Source organism: Lithobates pipiens, unplaced genomic scaffold (assembly GCF_037356315.1).
Source record: "Lithobates pipiens isolate NorthernLeopardFrog02 unplaced genomic scaffold, aLitPip1_a1.2 Scaffold_8, whole genome shotgun sequence".
In the NCBI taxonomy this organism is placed as follows: domain Eukaryota; kingdom Metazoa; phylum Chordata; class Amphibia; order Anura; family Ranidae; genus Lithobates; species Lithobates pipiens.
The window spans coordinates 232,273,100-232,297,892 of record NW_027507903.1 but is presented as its reverse complement, the minus strand read 5'-3'; positions in this window follow the sequence as shown (position 1 = coordinate 232,297,892).

The window sequence follows — 24,793 nt, the reverse complement described above, 5'->3', positions numbered from 1 at the left end:
GGAGCACGGCAGTACGGAGACTCTGTGGGACAAAGCAGAAGTCCCAGGGTTTCTCAGGAGGAGCATGGACCTGAGCAGCAAGAATTTTGTCACCTAAAGCAGAAGTGAGACTGGTGCGAACCGTAGCCAGAATACGATCAGGAGGAATCACAGGAACCAAAGCCAACTCCATCTTTGAAGTGGAGGAAAATTGTTGTGACAAAACGTCAGCCCTTACATTCTTAGTACCGGTTAAGAATGAGAAAATGTAATTGAAACTAGACAAGAAAAGAGCCCATCGTGTCCTTCTGGGAGAGAGGTGTTTCGCCTCAGACAAAAATGTGAGATTCGTATGGTCAGTAAGAATGAGAACCGGCCCAGTGGTACCTTCGAAAAAATGTCTCCTTTCTTTCCGGGCTAAAATGATCACTAACTGCTCTCTGTCACCAATCTCATAATTGCACTCCACAGGTGACAATTTCTTGGTACAGTAGCCACAAGGATGCATAGTGCTCTCAGTGAAAGGACGTTGAGACAGAAGGGCACCAACTCCAGTCTCAGAAGCATCAACCTCAAGGATAAAAGGCAATGTAGGATCAGGATGTGCCAACACAGTAGCAGAAACAAAGGCAGACTTGAGACTCTCAAAGGCCTTAATGGACTCCGGAGACCAACTCTGTGGGTTATCATCCTTTCTGGTCATTTCAGTCTGGGGCTTTACCAGACGAATAAGCAGTTATGAATAAGCTTCTGATACTAGTTGGCAAAGCCAAGAAAATACTGCAAAGGATGTAAACCCACGGGTCGGGGGCCACTGTAAGACTGCTGAAAGTTTCTCTGGGTCCATCAAAAAACCAGCAGGGGAAATTACATAACCCAGGAATTTAACCTGTTCACGATGGAATTCACACTTCTCCAATTTACAATAGAGATGGTTCTCTTTTAGTTTCTGAAGCACACGACAGACATCTGTATGGTGGCTCTTCAGGGACTTGGAAAATATGACGATATTGTCAAAATGAACCACCAAACATAACTGCAACAAATCTAGGACATCATTAAAATGGTTGTAAACCCTTACAACCCACTTTGGGTCTAGATTAAGGCTTACCTGTAGGTACAAGAAATATCTCCTATACCTACACGGTTTAGGAGATATTTACAAAAAGACAGGCGCTGTAGACAGCGGCGTGCAGGAGCACTGAGCATGCCACTGCTAACAGCGATATGCCGTTAGTGGTGGCTCCCATGCGCCAATGAGCGGGAGTGACATCATCGTTGCTCCGGCACTGTGAGTGGCCTAAGCAGCGATACCCAGAAGAAGATGGACGCTTCATGCTACAGGGGACAGCGGTGACATCGTTGGCTCCTGTGTCAGGTAAGTGACACATAATGGGCTACTATGCGATGCATAGTAGCCCATTATGCTTTACCTTTGCAGGGAGACAAACAGGAAGTAAACCCATCAGGGTTTACTTCCTCTTTAACCACTTAAGCCCCTGACCAATTTGCAGCCAAAGGACCAGGCCCCTTTTTGCGATTCGGCACTGCGTCGCTTGAACTGACAATTGTGCGGTCGTGCAACATGTCTCCCAAACAAAATTTACATCCTTTTTTTTTCCACAAATAGAGCTTTCTTTTGGTGGTATTTGATCACCTCTACAGTTTTTATTTTTTGCGCTAATAAATATCCCCAAAAAATATATAAAAAAATATTTTTTTTTCCTCAGTTTAGGCCGATACGTATTCTTCTACATATTGTTGGTAAAAAAATTGCAATTAGCAATTATTGATTGGTTTGTGAAAAATTTATAGCGTTTAAAAAATAGGGGATAGTTTTATAGCATTTTTATTAATATTTTTTTTTTACTAGTAATGACGGCGATCAGCGATTTTTATTGTGACTGTGACATTATGGCGGACACATTGGACATTTTTGACACATTTTTGGGACCTTTGTCATTTATACAGCAATCAGTGCTATTTAAATGCACTGATTCCTGTGTAAATGACACTGGCAGTGAAGGAGTTAACCACTAGGGGGCAGTGTAGGTGTTATGTATGACGTTATGTGTTTTTTTATTGTAGGGGCGTGGCCTGGCATGTAACGTCACTGATCATCTTTTCCTATAAAAGGGAACAAACGATCGGTTACAGTCACAGTAGGAAGCATGGGGAGAGGTTTGTTTACACAGACCTCTCCTCATTCTTCAGCTCTGTGACCCGATCGCGGGACACCAACGGCGATCGGGTCCGCTGGTCCTGCAGCCACGGTCATGGAGCTTAGGACCGGCGGCGCGCTCCCGACCCACAGCTGGGCACTTAAAGAGCAACGTACAGGTACGTGCTTGTGCCTAGCCGTGCCATTCTGCCGACGTACATCGGAGTGAGGCAGTCCTTAAGTGGTTAATAAATTCCTGCTGGGGCATTACAAAATCTAAAAGGCATTACGAGGTACTCATAATGGCCTGTTCTGGTATTAAATGCAGTTTTCCACCAGTCACCCTACTTAATCCTCACAATATTGTATTTTCCTCTCAAATCAAGTTTTGTGAAAACTGCTGCTCCCTTGAGGCAGTCAAATAACTCTGTAATCAATGGAATTGGATAGGCATTCTTAATCGTGAAATTATGGAGACCCCTATAATCAATATAAGGCCTCAGTTCATCACTCTTCTTCTTCACAAAGAAGAAACCAGCACCAGCAGGAGATGAGGATTTGCGGATGAAACCTCAACAAATGCATCTGCAACATACTCCTCCATGGCCTTATCCTCCAAGACTGACAAAGGGTAAACCCGGCCACAAGGGGGTATGGCACCAGGTTGAAGGTCCATTGAACAATCATACGACCGGTGTGGAGGCAAACTACCAGCTTGACCTTTGTCAAAGACATCGCTAAAATTGCAGTATTCCTCTGGCAGGGAGGAGAGTGAAGATGTGCACAGGACCTTGTCTACCTTCTGGAAGCATGTCTTACTGCATTGTGGTGACCAGGAGAGAACCTCAGCACAGAGCCAATCAAAAGAGGGGTTGTGCTTCTGTAACCAAGCATAACCAATAAAAAGTAAATTTAGGTGAGGAAATAACTTGGAATTGGATTATCTTATGGTGAAGAGCCCCTACGGCCATGGACAATGGAACAGTCTTATGAGTCACATGGGCAGGCTGTTGAGGTCTTCCGTAAAGAGCCTCAATGGCAAGTAAAGTGTCATGCAGCTGTCGTGGAATCGAGTGCTTCAATACAAAGGTAGCATCAATGAACAGGCCTGTAGCCCCAGAGTCAATTAGAGCCTGTATCTCGATGGATGACTCAGCCCAAGAAAGGGTAACCAAACCCAGGGGCTTATCCTTTTGCATAACTGGGGATGAAACAACACCAGCTAAGGTCTGTCTAAGACATCAAAAAGTGACCTGCCTGGCGACAATAAAGGCACAATCTCTCCCTCCTCCTAAGGGTTCGCTCATCTGCAGAGAGACGCGTGAAGCCCAAGTGCATGGGTTCTTGGGCTGCTATCTCATGCTTGATAGGGATGGGCTTCATGTTCAGGTCGAACATGAGTTAGACTCAAACATTGGCTGTTCGCCCATTCACCGAATAGCGAACAATTTGGGGTGTTTGTGGCAGATTCAAAAGCTGCGGAACACCCTTTAAAAGTCTATGGGAGAAATCAAAAGTGCTCATTTTAAAGGTTAATATGCAAGTTATTGTCATAAAAAGTGTCCCCAGGGGACACGTATCAATGCAAAAAAAATTTTTGAAAGCGGACGTTTTTTCGGGAGAAGTGATTTTAATAATGCTTAAAGTAAAACAATAAAAGTGTAATATTCCTTTAAATTTCATACCTGGGGGGTGTCTATATTATGCCTGTAAAGTGACGCATGTTTCCCATGTTTAGAACAGTTTAAGAGCAAAATTCGATTTCTAAAGGAAAAATAGACATTTAAAACTACTCGCAGCTATTATGAATTGTTGGTCCCGGCAATGCACATAAAAGTCATTGAAAAAAACAGCATGGGATTCCCCCACAGGGGAACCCCGAACCAAGATTAAAAGAAAAATGCATGGGGGTCCTTCCAAATTCCATACCAGGCCCTTCAGGTCTGGTATGGATTTTAAGGGGAACCCCATGACAAAATGTAAAAAAAATGGCGTGTGTGTCCCTCCAAAATCCATACTAGACCCTTATCTGAGAATGCAACCTGGCAGGCCGCAGGAAAAGAGGGGGGACAAGAGAGCACCCTCTGACACACAGGGAAAACGGGACAGGGTCCCCTGATTAAGTAAATGGGCGACCCCGTACTCCGTTTGATGGACATGAGGCACTTGGCAGCAGAAGTGGACCATGCGGGAACGTCAAATACCATTTTAAAAGAAGTCACAAACTCGGTAACTCAAGACACAACAGGTTTTTGCGTCCAGAGATCAGCGCAGTAGAACATCAAGCAGGATCTGGTTCCAGAAGGAATGTCAGCCAAGCAAGTCTTTAACAGGAACGCAGGAGATAGTCTCTGTGATGTTGACCAAGGTGAAGGCAGAAATCATCTGTGCTGGTCGGTGTAAATAGGCAGGACTGACGAGCAGGATATCATCAACAGGTGAGTCACTGTGGAGAGATAGGAGCTGGCAATTTACCGTCAGGTGAGCGGCCAGCTCAGAGAAGGAAGGGCTGAGCCCAGCCCTTACAAGCCGTAGTACAGTTTCGAATACAGTGCAGGCGGTGTACACACAGTATCTAATACAGTGTGTACAATTTCTAATATACTTCAGACAGTGTACATAGTATCTAATACAGTGTGTACGGTTTCTACTATTTTTCTGGTGGTGTGCACACAGTACCTAATACAATGAGTGCAGCTTCTACTACACTTCTGGAGGTGTACACAGTACACAATACAGTGCAATTTCTAATATACTTCAAGTGGTGTACACAGTATCTCATACAGTGTGTATAGTTTCTACTACACTTCTGGTGGTGCACACAGTATAAAATACAGTGCAGCCTTTGTACAGTTTTTAATACAGTGTAGGTGGTGTACACAGTATCTAATACAGTGTGTACAGTTTCTAATCCACTTCAAGCGGTGTACACAGTAATCTAATACAGTGTGTGCAGTTTCTAATACACATCAGGTGGTGTACCTCTGTGGTTGATGATGTAATCTAATTAGCACTACCCCTGCACATTTTGTCACCAGGACATCCTGGTGTCAAAACATGTATGGGTAGGGCTATTTGCATACAGGATTTGATTTAAAGGGTTGCATGAAAATAGTATAATGAAAGCCCAATCTAAGTGCAGTATAAAATCAAATTGTATATTACAAATTAAATTGGCAACTTACATGTTAAAACAAACAGCTCACTCATCAACAAAAGGTAAACAATGATGGTTCTCAGTCCTGCAGATCCCATTTAGTGGACTTAGCACAGCTGCCTGCTGCATGCACAGAGCTAAAGATGCCAGTAAGCGCCCGAGAAACCCGTAAACGCTACAATCAGCCTGAAACGTATGACGCAGAAGCAGATGATGTCAATCCGGAATGGAAAAGTGATGTGGGCATGGCTGTGCATGACGGGGCATGCATGCTTCTTCTTCAGGCCATTTAAAAAGTACTTGAGCCATTTGTGACCTTGCATTTTTATGTGGGTCATAGTGGAAGAATGGATTCATTTGGCGAGTTGTAAATAGCACATTCAATTATATAATATTAGAGGCACAAAGCCTGATGCCCATGGGACTTTCATTGCTTATATACTTGTTATTTTTTTTTCCATGATACAGTATCTCACAAAAGTCAGTATACCCCTCACATTTTTGTAAATATTTTATTATATCTTTTCATGTGACAACAATGAAGAAAATACACTTTGCTTCAATGTAAAGTAGTAAGTGTACAGCTTGTATAACAGTGTAAATATGCTGTCTCCTCAAAATAACTCAACACACAACCATTAATGTCTAAACCACTGGCAACAAAAGCGAGTAAACCCCTAAGTAAAAAAAGGCCAAATTGGGCCCAATAAGCCCTTTTCCCTCCCCGGTGACACGTGCTTTTGTTGCCAGCAGTTTAGACATTAATGGTTGTTTGTTGAGTTATTTTGAGGGGACAGTAAATTTACACTGTTATACAAGCTGTACACTCACTACTTTACATTGTAGCAAAGTGTAATTTCTTCAGTGTTGTCACATGAAAAGATAGACTAAAATATTTACAAAACTGTGAGGGGTATACTCTCTTTTGTGAAATACTGTATTTGTAAGATCGGTGTGTCATTATTGATTTAATAGCACTGCACCAAAGTTTGTTTAAGTTGTAGTTGATTTAACACATATGGGAGTGTGATAAGATGAAAGCAGCTTGCTTCACGTTAGTTTATATTTTGGGTAAAAGAATAGCAGCACATGTTTTTTTACACACACTGACTGCCCTATGGCTCAAATAAGGAAGCAAAAGAAACCTTAGCAAAGGTGGCTCTGGCAGCTGTGGAGCAGTGGTATGTTTGTCATTATGTACATATTTGCATGTAATTGAAAAAGCTTCCCCCAGTTCAGTTTATGCTTTCTAAAAAAATGTTTTTGAATAGATCAGACAAAAATGAAATGTTCTGGTTAATGCATGCAGCATTTGGATAAAACAAACTGGTCACCAGAATCGTATTTCAAATGTGAGACGTATTGAGTATAATGGTTATCTAAAAGAATATGATTCAGGAAACATGACAGTGATTTAAAGCACAGAAGTGAACAATAAAAAATAAGAAATTCTGTATTTTAGAACTGTCATGTCAGAAATCTGACTGCCATCCCATTGAAATGCTGTGGAGTAATTTAAAGGCAGGCAGTTTAAAGATGACAATCATTACTTATCATTATGGCATAATGAAGATTAGACCAGTTTTTAGGAGACACTCATGAGGAAATCCAAAGTGTTCAGAGAAATCTTTGGGGTCAAACACTTTTCTACATGATAAGTGTATGCTATAAATAACAAAATCATCAGACCTTTGTAATGCATGTATTTAATAATCTAGTTGCATAGGCTGATCCCATCTTTTAAACACAATCTCCAGCAAAAATTGCATGTCACTGAAATGAATCACCAGCTTTTATGATGATATTTTCAGTGTCTGCCAATAATGTGCTAAGAGTAATCAATCCAAACCATATTAATCCCAGTCCCATCTGCATCTGTGCTGTGAAGTGTTGCAGCATGTCCACACTTGTAGGAATTTGTAGACCGTGTGCATGGAAATTCCATTATTTCCATTTTTTCTTTTCTGGCTTGTTAGAAATATTTAACTGTTTGTATGAAAATAGTGATTGGGTTAATATGTTGAAACTACCCCTAAAATTAAAAGAGTAAATGTGTACCTAAATACTTAAACACGGAAGCTCTTCTTCTTAATCTCTCCTTTTGAAAATGCCATTTTCCTATCTGTTATGCTGGTTCAAGGGCTTCAATGCATTCTGAGTGACCTAGAATATCTTTCTGGTTTTTCAAATCAGAGGCTGAAAGGAGCTGTATTGCAGTGTGCCACACGCTAGCTAACTAGATACCCCTGGATTTCCAGATTGTCAACCCAAATTTTTCAAGCCATAATGAAGGGGCAATTTTGGGCCCCCAAAATGACCTGGATAGTGCACACAAGGAACTTTTTTCTGAATATAACCTTATGATGCTTCAATCTAGAATGTATTTGACTCCATCCTACTTTCTAGTCCCAATACTGGAGAGCTTCTCCACAGCATGATGTTCCCTTTCCCAGCGTTCACCATGAGATGGTCTTCATGGGGGGGGGGGGGGGGAGCAATGTTGATTTTTTCAATGTTTACACGGAAGCCTAAAAAAATTAAATGTTGGTCTCATCAGATCAAAGCATATTTCCCTATTTTGCAGAGCTTTGATGCGTGTCCAGGTTATAGTTGACCTATAGATGGCTTCCTTTATGTTAGCTGTGGATCACCACAGCTCTTTTATACTTACTAGGGACCTCTTGGTTGCTTCTTTCCATCTTTTGAAAACTATAATTAACTGTACTCTGGGATGTTTGTAGGTTAGAGAAAATTCATTATGATCAAACTTTAGTGCTTCTCCAGAACATTATCCTAGTGCTTTTTAGACATATGCGGTTCATTTCGTATGAATCGAAAATTCGTACGAATTTCTAAAAATTCGTACATTCGGAAGCATCCAAAATCTGAATTTCTATGCTTACAAATTGTATACGAAATACAACATTTTGTTGACTAATTTTGGATCCAAATTCCGTTACAACTAAAACGTGACTGGCGTTTTGTTGACCAATCAGAGGTTTTCTTCTGCTGCTGAGTAGGGATGGGCGAACAGTTCATATATCAATGCAGTAAAAATGATGTTTTTCCGGGGCAGGGATTTTAATAATGCTTAAAGTGAAACAATAAAAGTGAAATATTCCTTTAAATTTCGTACCTAAAGGAAAAAAAAGTAATTTAAAACTACTCGCGGCTATTAATGAATTGTCGGGTTTCGGCAATACACATAAAAGTCATTGAAAAAACAGCCTGGGATTCCCCCACAGTGCATTACTAGGCCCCTTTGATCTGGTATGAATATGATGGGGAACCCCGAACCAACATTTAAAAAAAAAAAATGCGCGGGGGTCCCCCCAAATTCCATACCAGGCCCTTCAGGTCTGGTATGGATATTAAGGGGAACCCCTCACCAAAATTAAAAGAAAATGGCGTGGGGGCCCCCCTCAAAATCCATACCAGACCCTTCAGGTGGGATGAGAGAGTGCCCCCCTGAACTGTACCAGGCCACATGCCCTTAACATGGGGAGGATGGCCCCATGTTGATGGTACAAGGGCCTCATCCCCACAACCCTTGCCTGGTGGTGGTGGGGGTATGCGGGTGGGGGGCTTATGGGAATCTGGAAGCCCCCTTTAACAAGGGCACCCCCATATCCCGGCCCCCCCATGTGAAATGGTAATGGGGTACAAATTTACTCCTACCATTTCACAAAAAAAGTGTAACATTTTTTATTATTTATTGTCTTCTTCTTTCCACATTCAGTTTTCTTCCTCGATCTTGTTCTTCCCCTGCTTCTTCTTCTGCTTCTTCCTCCGATTCTCTGCTTCTTCTTTTGGTTTTCTCATCCACATCTTCCTCCGGCTTCTTCTTCCCTGCTTCGTACTTCGGACAATCTGCATCCATGCAGAGGCAGCTCTCTAATTAGGCAAATTAGGTGGTCGCCTAAGGCCTCGCACTCACAGGGGCCTCGCGACCACCTAATTTGCCTAATTGTAGAGCCGCCTCTACTGACAACAATGTCGTTACGGCGGTGATGCGCTCCAGCAAGCAGAAGGTTAATGACTGTGAGCTGCGTGGATAGAGAGGATGGAGCTGTGGCTGTGTCTTGGGGAGGAGGCGGGGCCAGCACTGTGTTGTCTAGGGGAGGAGGGAGGCAACTCATTCCAGTAGCCAGAGCAAAATAGTACAAACAAATATTCCCACACAGACACAGATTGCCCCGTCACCTCCCCCCACACTGGAATGCTGCACTGAGCGATCCCCGCACAACCAGAGAAGGCATCCAGCATCTGACTGGTAAGCAGAGGGGAAGAGGAGGGTCCCGCTGGGGAGGAAGCCTCGACAGGGGTGTATGGAGCCAATGAAAGGGGGAGGTAGGAGAGAAGAGGCCAGGCGTCCCCCTCTCTGGAGCTGTCCATCAAGGAGGGGAGATCCAGGGCTCCAGCTGCAGGCAGAAGCAGAGCACAGCTGCCATGTCCCAACTCGTTCTGTAGCCAGCGACCACCAGCATGAGAGAGAGCCAGCCCCCATGCCTGCTCCTCCAGCATCCCTTAGCCACAGCCACTGGCCTTTATATCCACCCCTGACCCATCCCCCACTCTCTTTCTCTTGGTTATCAGTGCCACAGTCAGGGCAGCTTAGTCCTGTGTGCTAACCTTTGATTGACAGCCCCGACCCCTCCACTCTGCCCTTACCCCACCTATGCAGGGCAGCTCAGTCCAGTGTGCCAACCTGTGATTGACAGCCCCTGACCCCTCCCTCAACCCTGCCCTTACCCCCACCTATGCAGAGCTCCACTGTGGGGTCAGGAGGTCCCAACCCTGTTTAGTGCTGATCCTCAGCCATGGTGGGCCGGGCACTTTGCATCCTGCGCTAGCACTGCCGACTGATTGGCTTCTCCGCTGCTTCCTCCCTCACTGACACCAGCACCGAGATAGAGAACACTGACACCAGAACCGAGATAGAGAACACTGACACCAGCACTGAGATAGAGAACACTGACACCAGCACCGAGATAGAGAACACTGACACCAGCACTGAGATAGAGAACACTGACAACAGCACCACGATAGAGAACACTGACACCAGCACAGAGATAGAGAACATTGACACCAGCACAAAGATATAGAGCACTGATACCAGCACCGAGATAGCGAGCACTGACACCAGAGATGAGAAAGAGGACACGGACAGCATCACCGAGATAGAGGACACAGACACCAGAACGTTAAAGGTCTTAATATGCAATTCATACAGTTCATTTTTTTTATCGCTTGCATTTTTTTTTCTCATTATGAACGTTAGGGTGACCCCATCCTCTCTGACACATGGGGACTTTATGAGGTCTTCCCTATGGCTTTCCCCGTGATGTCAGAGGGGGGAGGGGTCATCTGGTTATACAACCGGATGACCCCACCCCCCTCTGATACCACGGGGAAGTCCGCGTGAAGTCTCTGTGCATCAGAGGGGGGCAGGGTCACCAGGTGGACCTGCCCTCAGTTATCTAAAAACTTTCAGAAGAACAGAAGCGTCACACAGCGGGAAGGTCCCATGGATGCAGATCATCCGAAGAAGGAAGCGGGGAAGAAGAGGATGGAGGAAGAAAACCGAATGAAGACCAGAAGAAGATGGAAAAAGAAAGGGAAAAGAAGAAGACATTAATAAACAACTGTCAAAAACCAGCTATTGTCTTTTAAAAAAAAATGTACACTTTTTTTGTGAAATTGTAGGGGTACATTTGTACCCCATTACCATTTCACACAGGGAGGCCGGGATCTGGGGGTCCCCTTGTCTTCCAGATTCTGATAAGCCCCTCGCCCGCATAACTCCACACCCACCAGGCAAGGGTTGTGGGGATGAGGCCCTTGTCCCCATCAACATGGGGACATCCTCCTAATGTTGAGGGCATGTGGCCTAGTATGGTTCAGGAGGGGGCGCTCTCTCGCCCCCCCCTCTTTTCCTGTGGCCTGCCAGGTTGTGTGCTTGGATAAGGGTCTGGTGTGGATTTTTAAGGGGACCCCAAGCCATTTTTAAAAAAAAATTGGCTCGGGGTTCCCCTTAAAATCATACCAGACCTGAATGGCCTATTATGGAATTTGGGGGGACCCCCATGCATTTTTTTAAAAAATTTGGTTCAGGGTTCCACTTAGTATTCATACCAGACCCAAAGGGCCTGGTAATACACTGTGGGGGAATCCCAGGCCATTTTTTTCAATGACTTTTATGTGTATTGCAGAGACCCGACAATTCATTATTGCCGGCGCTCCCGCTAGTAATTTTAAATGACTTTTTTTTCCTTTAGAAGTGTAATTTTTCTCTCAGACTTTTGTAAACACGGGAAACATGCACCACTTTACAGGCATACTATAGACACCCCCCCAGGTACGAAATTTAAAGCAATATTTCACTTTTATTTTTTCACTTTAAGTATTATTAAAATCACTGCTCCCGAAAAAATTGCCATTTTTAAAACTTGTTTTGCATTGATACATGTCCCCTGGGGCAAGACCCAGGTCCACAAACACTTTTTTATGACAATACCATGCATATAAGCCTTTAAAATTAGCACTTTTGAGATTTCATGTTCGTGTCCCATAGACTTTAATGGTATGAGAAAGGTATTTTTTACTTTTTAAATTCATCATAACGAACGTTAGTACCTTCGGGCTGCATAATGTTCATTACCTTATCCTGTGCCTTAACAGTCACCTCCATAACGCCTGTTAGTACAGTGTAGCCCTAAGGTCCCCTAAAGAGCAAATGATGAAGTCCGTCATATGAGCCTATCAAAGCTGCTTTAAACATGGTGGCTGCATCCCTTTTTTCCTTTATCAGCCGTCTACATGCAAATACCATCTGGCATCTACCATCAGATCAGACAGCGAAAGTTCCCCTTGGCCCACAAGCTCCTGGAGAGCTTGTAATGCTATTCTTTGGTGGGAGGATGACAGTCCACAAAAAGGAACTAAATAAGCACTCAATTTTCTAAACGAGGGACCCATACTGGGGAATTTCATAAGAAGTACAAGATAATCCGTAGAATCTTCATTTTAATTAGATTAATCCTACCCAATAACAATAAGGGCAAGTATTTCCATGCCTCCAACCACCTCTTAAAGGCAGAAATTAAAGGATGTAAATTAAGAACCAAAAAGTCTGTCACTTTAGCGGAGTTCACAACCACAAGAAATTTAATAGTAGAGACCCAGGGTATGGGTACATCAGGAGCAGCAAGCACCTGAGCACCACTATCCATAGGTAGAACACTGGACTTCGCCCAATTATCTCTGAGCCCTGAGAAGGTAGAGAAGGTATTTAATATTTTAAAGGTTGCCTACAAGGAAGAGCCAGGGTCCTGTGGGAAGAAGAGAAGATTATCTGCATATAAGGCCTTACATTCCCTAACTACCTCAACTAGTAGGGCTCTCACCTCAGTAAAGAAATAGCAATAGGCTCCATCATAAGAGCAAATACCCTTGCAAACAAGTCCAACTGCAAAAGGAGTAGAAATATAATTTCCTATGCTCAAAGCCTCTTTAGGGCACCTATACAGTAGAGAGATCCAGGCCATGAAACAGGCACTGATATCCATAAGGTTAAGCACTGAGACCCTATAGCCCCAGTCCCCCAAATCAAAGGCCTTCTCCATATCCAATGAGACCACCAGCCGGGCCCCAAAGTTTTCATGAGCTATCTGCTGTTGAGTAAATAATCTGTGCAAGTTAGTACCAGTGGATTCTCCAGGGATAAACCCTGTTTGATCAATGTCTACAAAAGCCGTAATGACTTAGGATAGTCTGGCAGCCGGGATTTTAGTGATAATTTTAAAATCCTGATTGAGCAGGGCTATAGGTTGGTGGGAGGAGCAATACAAGAGGTCTTTGCCCAGTTTCGGTGATGAAATTATATGAGCTTTTGAGAAGAAGTCCGGTATGATGTCATTGATTGACGGTACAATACTAATATAAAGCTTGAAGTCTAGGTCCAAGGGTCCCTACATGAGACAGGTTTGTCTTTAAATACAGTTCCCACACACAGATAAACTTCCGTTCAGCACCCCAATGGCCTAAAGAGCTAACTTGCAGTGCTCTAGCCAGAGCTAAAGTCTCTTTCACAGGCCAGCTCATCCAGCAGGTCACAGTCTACTTGTGGAGCCTTCCAGACAGCATGCAGGTTTCTTCCTCACTGATAGCAAAACAGCCACCCCCAACCTTTCAGACCAGCTGATTAATAACCAGGTTTAAAGGGAAAGTACCTGCCCTCTTCAGTTAACCCTCTCCTAACTCTGCCCCTGGCTGACTCTCTACACTACATAATTTCAAAAGGGGAAAGTGTTTGCATTTACTCACCTCACACATTGGTTTCTTCCATGACCAAATACTTTGATTGAGCCCACATTAACACTGAGGGTGGGTTTGAAATCGTGCAAGTTCAGCTGAACTCGCATGATTTCAAACCAGAATTTCAGTCCGACTTCAGTGGTGATTTGACAGACATCTTTTCAGGTTCATGCACAGGTGTCTATTGAAATCGCCCCCAATATCACCAAAAGTAGTGCAGATCAACCGATCTGAATTTGAATGTTTCCAAGAATTTGGAATTCATTAGAAAATGAATAAATTAAAGGAAACTTAATGAATCTCAACAAATAAAATTGATAAATCCAAATCTCCAAATAACCAAAGATGTGTCCGAATTTAGATTAGAACCAAAACAAATTGCACATGTTTAACAAGGACAAAGATGAGTAGTTTTTGGCAGGACATTGAGCAGTCTGGAGAGATCTTGAATAAAGGGGAGATGACTCCATCACCAGGAAGAACCAAGTAACTGTTTAGAACAGGGGTCTTCAAACTATTGCCCTCCATTTGTTCAGGAACTACAATTCCCATTATGCCTAGTCATGTCTGTGAATGTCAGAGTTTTACAATGCCTCATGGGATGTGTAATTACTCAACAGCTGGAGGGTCATAGTTTGATGATCCCTGGTTTAGAGTACACATATTGCATACATAGTCCATGCGCATTTCCTAGGGAAGATAGAAAGCTTGTGCATGTGTATATTGTATGCATATTTTGTAAAGCTCTGTATATCATATATTGTTTTTCTAAAAATTGTACACAATTTGTGTGAGTACAGCATTTTTGTGTAGTAAAGCACAATAATACACTACAGAGGTGTTTATGGCTTCCTTGTTTTACCACAAAGAACCCTAAAATACGCAAAGCAAAACAACATTTGAATTTACTCTCTCTCTATCTTTCTCCTCTTTTTTTATCAACTATTTCTTTGCTGACAGTAATATTTTTTTAACTTTAACCATATCTCTGTCTGTTGGATGATACAGCTTCTTAAAACTGAAATTTTTACTTTTCTCAACAGCAGCATCCTCTACTCTTCTCAGCCTGATTGATCTTGAATGTGCACTCTATTTCTAAATTTGAGGAGACCTCAAATATGCTTCTGTTGTTAACCTGTGTGCGCTTTTGGTATCTACAGAAGATGTCATTGTTTCTTTTTGGAAATTATATAAATCTCAAACTTTATAAAGAAAAACTGAAATATGTCAAACCTAATATGTCCCATGGGAGTGAATTACTGAATGTTTATGCTATGAATTCACTGACCTTCCCATTGAGAATAATAAGCTAACAATGAAGAATAAAGTGCAGCACCAAGCTCCTTAGTCTCTCAATAATATTAAGAAATTTAGAATACAGCAATCAAATTACTCTGAATACTGTTTTGGATTAGGCCCTGGTATACAGGATACATTACCTGAGCTCTCCTGTGGACAGGGCTGGTGCTACCACTAGACGGATTAGGCTGCCGCCTAGGGCACACTGCCACCTAGGGCACACTGCCACCTAGGGAACAACTGTGGCTGCTGTGTATACACAGCTCTCTGGCATGGAGATGACACAGCCTTGTGTGTGTAGAGCTGGGTGTCAGAATAACAGGACAGACAAGCACGAGGTGGGGGGGGGGGGGGGTGTGGAGATGGCGCAGTTCAGTCCCTGGGGAAAACAGAAGATTTATGGTGGAGCAGCTCTGCAGTACATATGGATGGAGAGATCTGCACTCCCCTCCTATGAACAATACACAACCTGGAAGTGTCTTCCGCCCAGCTCCCGCCCAGCTCCCGACACTCACCCTGGGCACTGACACACACACATAAAGTCCTAGCTGGGGGGAGGCATCAGTGGAGGAAAATACAGAGAATTGTGCTTTTGCTGCCCTATTACATTAAACACCACTGACCCTAAACCTTTACATTGCAGCACATCCACCCCACTGACTTCCCCGCACACTGCACTCTGTACACACTTAGTCCGGCAATTATATGGCACAGTAAACACTCCCTTCGGCTTTCTGCAACTTTCAGGACAGGATGATATGATACCAGTGTTCAGTTCAGCTCTTCCTCCTGATAACTTTGAGCTCCCTGGAGTGTTCCACCTCCTCTTTTGGTCACATTGCACAGGTCACAGCATGACAGATTGGAAGCAGAGGATGTGGGTGAGTGATCAGTGTCCAGCTACACAATGCTATTACTGATAGTGCTGTGCAGGGTGGTCAGTGTGTTGGCTCTCTTTATGTTTCTTTCTTCTGCTGGGGACCACACATGGCAAACACTGCCTACAAATCAGGTTGTTGCCTTCTACTAGTCCCTATGGATTCTCCTGGTTACTGCTGATACAAGTGCAGCCTGGGGGTGCAGCATTTACTAGAACTGGGCTGTATTTTCCTCCACTTGCAGCATCTGAAAACTGTCTTCTTCTCCTCTCCCTTCCACCAGCAGTCTGCAGCTGCAGGAAGAAAATACAGCCAATCAGTTCTAGTAAATGCTGCCCCCCCCCATCCAGAGGTCTCTAAAGCCGCTGTGCTCATTATAAGGGTTGCTACCATCCCTGTGCTGAGTTCTGGGTCTGTATACCCACTGTGCCCATTATGAGGTTTGTCCACCCTCCCTGTGCTGAGTTCCTGGGTCTGTACACCTGCTGTGCCCATTATAAGGGGTTCCCACCATCCCTGTGTTGAGTTCCCGGGTCAGTACACCTGCTGGCCCATTATGAGGGGTTCTTACTATCCCTGTGCTGAGTTTCCATGTCCATACACCTGCTGTGCCCATTATGAAGGGTTCCAACCATCCATGTGCTGAGTTCCCATGTCCGTACACCTGCTATGCACATTATGAGGGGTTTCCACTGATGCACTGATGGAGGTGGCAATCCGTATAGGTGGCACTCAATGCCCATGGGCACTAATAGGTGGCACTGATAGAGAGCACTGATGGGCCATGACTAATCATCCTTGCCTTGATTATCTGTGTGCATATCCCCTGTACGGGGACAACACTACCTATAGACAAGGTAGGCACCACCCTAGAGTGCACATCAGTCAGGTCCAGGCTCTGTGACTGACTACACCCCCAAAATGGTAGCAATCTATAAAAAGGTGGAGTATACATGGGCAGGGCAAAGGGGGTGGATTCAAGAGTGGAGCCAAATGGGTGGCAAAAATTAGGTTTTGCCTAGGGGTGTCAAAAATCCTTGCACCAGCCCTGCCTGTGGAGGTGCCCTGTTCTATCTTAGCAAGCTTAGCAAGGCTACTGTTAAGCATTTTGTTTACAGGTAATATATATAAAGTCTCAATAGAGTGTGACAGTCTTGTAACAGTTAAATAGCAGGGATGAGCTCATGGTTCGAGTTGAATATAAGTTTGACTTGAACATTGGGTGTTCGTTTGTTCTAAAATGAACTGAACATATGGGGCTTTCGTGCATTTAGCATAGGCTATATATTCAGTGTTTTTTTCAATATTCAGTCAGCGTAGGCAGTGTAATAATATATATAGTCTTGCCTATATATATATATATATATATATATACACAGTATCTCACAAAAGTGAGTACACCCCTCACATTTTTTCTACAATGTAGTAGTGAGTGTACAGCTTGTATAACAGTGTAAATTTTCTGTCCCCTGAAAATAACTCAGCACACAACCATTAATGTCTAAACCACTGGAAACAAAAGTGAATACACTCTTAAGTGAAAATGTCCAAATTGGGCCCAATTAGTCATTTTGCCTCCCCGGTGTCATATGACTTGATAGTGTTATAAGATCTCAGGTGTGAATGGGTGTTATCACTCTCACTCTGTCATACTGTTCACTGGAAGTTCAACATGGCACTTCATGGCAAAGAACTTTCTGAAGATCTGAAAAAAAGAATTTTTGCTCTACATAAAGATGGCCTGGGCTTTAAGAAGATTGCCAAGACCCTGAAACTGAGCTGCAGCACGGTGGCCAAGACCATACAGCAGTTTAACAGGACAGGTTCCACTCAGAATAGGCCTTGCCATGGTTGACCAAAGAAGAGCGCACATGCTCAACGTCATATCCAGAGGTTGTCTTTGGAAAATAGATGTATGAGGCTGAAGGGTGGGGGTCAGCTTGTCAGTGCTCAGACCATATGCCGCACACTGCATTAAATTGGTCTAGATGGCTGTCATCCCAGAAGGAAGCCTCTTCTTAAGATGATGCACCAGAAAGCCCACAAACAGTTTGCTGAAGACAGGTAGACTAAGGGCATGGTTTACTGGAACCATGCCATGTGGTCCGATGAGACCAAGATAAGCGTATTTGATTCAGATGGTGTTAAACTTGTGTGGCGGCAACCAGGTGAGGAGTACAAAAGACAAATGTGTCTTGCCTACAGTCAAGCATGGTGGTGGGAGTGTCATGGTCTGGGGCTGCACTGGGGAGCTGCAGTACATTGAGAGAACCATGAATGCCAACTGTGACATACTGAAGCAGAGCATGAACCCCTCCCTTCAGAGACTGGGCCTCAGGGCAGTATTCCACCATGATAACGACCCCAAACACACCTCCAAGACTACCACTGCCTTGCTAAAAAAGCTGAAGTTAAAGGTGATGGACAAGCATGTCTCCAGACCTAAACCCTATTGAGCATCTGTGGGGAATCCTCAAACGGAAGGTGCAGGAGCGCAATGTCTCTACCATCCACCAGCTCCGTGATGTCGTCAAGGAGGAGTAGAAGATGACACTGGCAACCTGTTAAACTCTGGTGAACGGCATGCCCAAGAGGGCTAAGGCATTGCTGGAAAATAATGATGGCCCCACAAAATATTGACACTTTGGGCCCAATTTGGACATTTTCACTTAGGGGTGCACTCACATTTGTTGCCAGCGGTTTAGACATTAATGGCTGTGTGTTGAGTTATTTTTAAGGGGACAGCAAATGTACACTGTTATACCAGCTGTACACTCACTACTATATATTGTAGCAAAGTGTAATTTCTTCAGTGTTGTCACATGAAAAGATATAATAAAATATTTACAAAAATGTGAGGAGTGTACTCACTTTTGTGAGATACTGTATATACTCTGCATCCAGTGTAGCCTATATCTAGTATCTAATACAGTGTAGAGTGGTGTTACAAAACAAAACATACATAATGTTTGGAATGCCACCAATGAGAGGCAGATGCTCACAGGCCACTAAAAGAGGGCAAGCAGCCTCTGTGTCTACAGTCAACAGTGGTGATCATGGACATGTTGCATCTTTGCTTGTCCTTTTTTTCTGCTGCTGGCTGTGTTATTGAGAAATGACATGCAGCAGAGTGAGTGGAGTGGATAACAAAGCCATCCTCATCCTCCCCATCCTCTGTCACCCAGGTTTAGAGTAGTTTGCCTTTCGAAAGCAGCTGCCAAAGTGGCCTATTCAACTGGCTCCTTGTCCACAGCAAATTCTTTCGGTAGCCCCACCATCATGAATGGAGGAGTCCCCAGAATTATGCTGCTGGAGGATGCGCAACGATTCGAAGGCCCCAATGTTGGGGGTGAGAGGGGGTGCCACAGAAGGACAAGAAACTATCAGTCCTGTTTCACAGCAGGCCCCGTTCCTGCACCCAACAAGAGTATTTGTGAGGAGTTACAGTGTTGTGGCATCACCACCACCCCCACCCCCACCCAAGGCCCAATTTCCCTGTGCCTGTTTAACAGGGGCATGTAATTACAATTATTGATATAATATTTCACAGCAGGGCCTGTTCCTTGCGCCCAACAAGAGTAACCGTGAGGGCTTACAGTGTTCTGGTACAACCAACACCTAAGGCCCAATTTTCTGCAGAGTATATACGGCAGGCCATATAGTATATATACTGCTGTTCAGAGTACATAGTGCCTGGGGGCTTGGGGGACCCCCACGCCATTTTTTTCAAAATTTGCGTATGGGGTTTCCCTGAAGGGCCTGGTATGGATTTTGGGGGGGACATCCACACCATTTTTTTGTCACCTTTGGTATTTTTATCTATATTGCAGGGATCCGACAATACATTACAGCTGCAAGCAGTTTTAAATGACATTTTTTTCATTAAAAATGTAATTTTGCTGTGGCACTGTTATAAACATGGAAAAGATGCACTACTTTACAGGCATATTATAGACACCCCCCAGGCACGATATTTAAAGGAATATTTCATTGTTATTGTTTCATTTTAAGCATTATTAAAATCACTGATCCCGAAAAAACTGCCCTTTTTAAAACTTTTCTTAGCGCTTTTGATTTTTCACTCTCATGTCCCATAGACTGTAATGGTGTTCATGTGTTCGAACAAATTGTTTGCCTGTTCGCACATTCTGCTGCAAACCGAACGGGGGGTGTTTGGCTCACCCCTATTAAATAATGACATGTACACTGCTTTTGTTGAGGAGCAGGGGAAAGGTAGGCACAGTCATAGGAAAACTGGCCATCCACAGCTTGATTTGTGGTATCAAATTCCTTTGACCTCTAACAGATAAAAAGGGATATTTTGTCTGGTATACCAAGCTTCTGATATGGCTGTCACAGAAAATGTACACAATTCTACTTGACATTTGCAGTAAATCTGTAATGAATAATGTGTAGGTTTTAATTGCTGACCTCTGTCTGAAAATACAGTCAGGTTGAAGAAAGACACAAGTCCAGCTAGTTCAATCAATAGATATAACAATAAATAATATAGCCTTCCATATACAGAATCCTATATCCACAGTTGATCCAGAGTAAGAAAGAAAAACTCAACCAAATACATTTGTGCTTGTCCCCCCCCCCCCATTCCTTTTTTTGTTTTCTCACTTTTTCTTTTTTGCTTCAAACACCCTCTTCATTACTTACTGGTTTGGGTTTAACCCAGTTATTTGAAGTTCACTATGATTTTCTTAAAACAAAAAAGTGTGGCGCTTAGGTGGCAACAAACCACATGAACCAGTAAGGCACTAATTCAAGCAAAGAAAATTACATACACTTCAAAAAAAAGAAATTATGTGTAAATTCCGTTGTATATTAAGAGATCTTACTCCCAGGTGGAAGAGTGCATGAACCTCATGCACACAAAAGATTAAGGTAAATAAAATTAATTTAACATATATAGTCCATCAAGTGAACGTCTAACAGTCCTTGAAATGTGTAATATCAATCACAATTCCAAACTTGAGGTGACGTGAAAAAAGGTGAAATTCAACTTCTGATGTGTAGAATAATACCACCACCACCGTGATAAAGAAGGGGAGAGGAGGCTTACCAAATGACGTGGACTCAGAGGAAGGCTTACGCCTCTCGAGTCATATGGGCCTGTAGGTTAGCAAACCAGATACTCATACATCTAGTATGTAATCTCCCGCAAGTCTTCAGGTCATGAAATCATCCGTAGCGATCCTCCTATAGTGCTCATCCCACGAAAATAGGGGGCTCAGGTATCAAAGACCATGGAAGTAGAAAACTAGCATAGCGTGATACCGCTTTAACATCCAATTTATTAAAAAATAATAATAAAATTACACTCACATTTGGTTCAATCGTAATAACATAGTCAGAAAGTAGCGATGTCTGTAAGGGGGTCCACCCGACGCGTTTCAACTAAACAGCCGTCCTCTGATTTTCTTGATACTTGCAGCCTTCCTTGATTTTGGGCACCAATAGTCCCTAGGCAGGCTAACTGTTTTTGTTTTTTTTGCTTGACAAAGGAGTGCGGCTGCCGTACCATCCGCAGCGCACATGCTCTTGAACCATGTTGCCTAACCGTAGACATCATCCTTCCTTGCCATCTTACCATCTGCATTCCAAGTCTCGCTTTGAGTTTCTTCCACTGCAGCCAGCTTTTCACACAGCAGTGTTTACAGTGAGCACATCACTCTCCCATGATGGAGCATAAGGACCAGATCGTCTGCCGATGAACCCCTCCCCTTGCTGGGGCCATACATAATGTGCCTCTTTTTTACACTTCTCTAATGTGAGTTGCCATTTTAAGTGCTATTAAAGTTGTCATAATTCTACACCCAGAGGTGCCTCTCTCCTTGACTCTTTCAGGCTAACTGTCGTACCTGTTACATTTATGCAACTGTTTGTTGCAGCACATTGATTGTGTAACAATATGCTTGATATATTTTTTTGTACTGTATGTTCGAAAATTCTAATCTCAATACATCTTGTGTTGAAAAAAAGAAAAGAAAAAAAAAACTCTATTAAGTATGGTCCAGTTCGTTTCAGTGGGGGAAAAAATATTTATTTCTGACTCCCCTAAGGTAATTATATATTCCCTGGATCAACAATTATTGGTGTTATTACATATGACCCGTTATATTTAGTACATTTAGGAATGCATCTTTTTTTAATAATCCATTGAGCTGGCCAGGACTAGTTCCTGACAGAGTCTATTCCACATTTTTACAGCTCTTATTGTAAAGAAGCCTTTCCATATGTGGATAAACCTCCTTTCCCTCAGATGTAAAAAATGCTATGTTATCTTTTTGCGTATGTATTTACAAATGGCGATCACATACCTCTCAACTTTTTGACATGGGAATGAGGGACACCTATCAGCAAAAGTATGCAGGCATAGGACACACCCCTTGCCACACCCCCTTAAAGGGAAATTGTGCAAAAAACAAGATTGGTTAAACCCACAAGTGCTTTTTTTACCACTACTATTCCTTTATATTAGCTTTTGGAATTTACAAATGCAGCAATTTAGAAATCTGATGAAAGGTTTAGCGCTGGGAAACCCTTTTTGATAGATAAAAAGTGCATTTTCTATACATCTATATAGATCAGACCAAAATGAGGGACAAATGAGGAGGAATGAGGGACAGAGGGACATTGTTCCAAATCAGGGCCAGTTGGGAGCTATGTGATCATATCCCCCTTAGTTCCTGCTTCTCAAGAGAGAATACGTTCAGTTCAGTTCATCTTTCCTCATAGCTGAGCTCCTCCATGATTTATCAGTTTGGTTGCTCTTCTTCTTTCTCCAGTTCCAACACCCTTTTTGTGAACTGGTTCCCAAAACTGAACTGCATTTTTCTGATGAAATGCTTTGTACAAGGACAAAATTATGTCTGCCTCTGGACTGTATACCCCTTTTACTAGAAAATATTTTCCTGCTTTAGAAACTGCAGCATGGCATTGCTTGATTTTTAAGTCTACAAGAACACTCAGGTCTTTCTCAACCACTGACTTCCTCAGTTGTACTCCTCCTAGTATGTATGATGCATGCATGTTTTTAGCCAAAAACTCTTCTATGTTTTGTTTTTTTTATCAAACTCTGAAGTGAAAATTGTGAAAAATTGTGTTACAGTAACAAAATATTAAATATTAAATGTGACCCACTTGCAGCAGCTGTACGCAAAGTGCTGTTCAATAAAAAAAATATATAAATAATAAATCACATCGCTTACAAATGTGCAGTATAATTAATCATAAAATGATGTAGAGATATAACGAAACAAATATAATTCTATTAAAAGTGCTTAAGTGCTAAAAATATGAATTCCAGGAAAGTATATCCATAATTGAACAAATCAGTTATATATTGCAAAAGTCCCAATAAAAGTGCTCTTGTGCTCAAATCCTCTTGCAGCGTGCTCCAAACTTCCACTCTGTGGTGTAACACACTCCCACCAGATCTTTAGGAACTCTAGAATTACAGTCTAAGGGTCAAATAGGCACAAATCCAGTGGTGTCTGATGTCTTGAACTGGTACACAAAAGGATCTCCCCCAGCGTGTTGGTTAGGTTGTAAGAAAAGAAAGGAACTACTAGTGAAGTACTGAAAACAAAGCTTTTTATTACGCAAAAAATGGTTCTACTTACAAAGTAACCAGATATCATAAGCATGTATAAAAATACAGCAATGCAATCCAGGGATGCCGCACCCAGCGTGATCTCACATCCGGTTTAGGTGGATCACACACTGGGTGCGGCGTCCCCGGATTGCATTGCTGTATTTTACGCATGCTTATGATATCTGGCTACTTTGTAAGAAGAACCATTTCTTGCATGATAAATACTTTTTTTTCAGTACTTCACTATTAGTTCCTTTCTTTTCTTACAACATAACCACCACGCTGGGAAAATCATTTTGTGGATCAGTTCAAGACCTCAGACGCCACTGGATCTTTGCCTATCTGACCCTTTGACTGCAAAGCTAGGGGTCCTTTAAAACTCTCATGTTTCTTCCAGATTACAGAAGTTAAAGTAACTGATCTGTACAACGTAGTTGCGTGGTAATGCTTTGAACATTTAAAAAAAAAGGCAACTTATTGTGCCAATCTAGTGGTTTTTAGAGAGTCAATTAAGACTCTCTAAAAATTAGAAACATTAGCTTAAAAAAACAAACAAACAGATATCAAATCTTTGAGCGCAGTTGGATGTGTGTCTCCTGCTTGGGTGCTTTATTCATCTTTATTTTGTCTAATGCAGTGTACACACGGCCAGACTTTTCGTCGGACTGAACCCCCGAAGGACTTTTCAACGGAGTTCTGGCGGAGTTCCACCGAAACTAACTTGTCTACACACAATCACACCAAAGTCAGACGGATTCGACCATGATGACATATGACCAGACTAGAATAAGGAAATTCATAGCTAGTAACCAATAGCTGCCCTAGTGACAATTTTCATCCATCGGACTAGCAAACAGACGAACTGATTTTTTGACCAGACTCGAGTCCTGTGGAAAGATTTGAAACATGTTCTAAATCTAAAGTCTGTCTGATTTTTCGACTGCAAAGGTCCGAATGAAGCCCACACACAGTGAAATTTGTCCGACGGATTCGTTCCATTGGACCTTTGCTGACGAAAAGTCTGCCCATGTGTACACGGCATAAAAGTTTCTGAAGCATATTCATTTTGAGCCACTGGGGTTCATTTGGGGCTATGTCAATAGTATTACCATTTTCCTTTGTATACACAGAGCTGAAAAGTTATTTAATAATTGTGCTTCCTTTTTGTCCTTAGTCACTAACTCTAAGTTATCTTGATTAATAGTAAATGCTCTCAAATGATGTGCCACATCCTAAATATTGGATTAAAACAAGAACCTGGCTTTAAGTTTGACAGGACTTTTGAGGCACCACAATAAACAGTAGTTATAATGATAGGAAATAGCTTGACACATTATCACACATTATAGTCCCCTTCATCAGGAGCCAAGTGGTCTAAACTTTTCTACAGTAACATA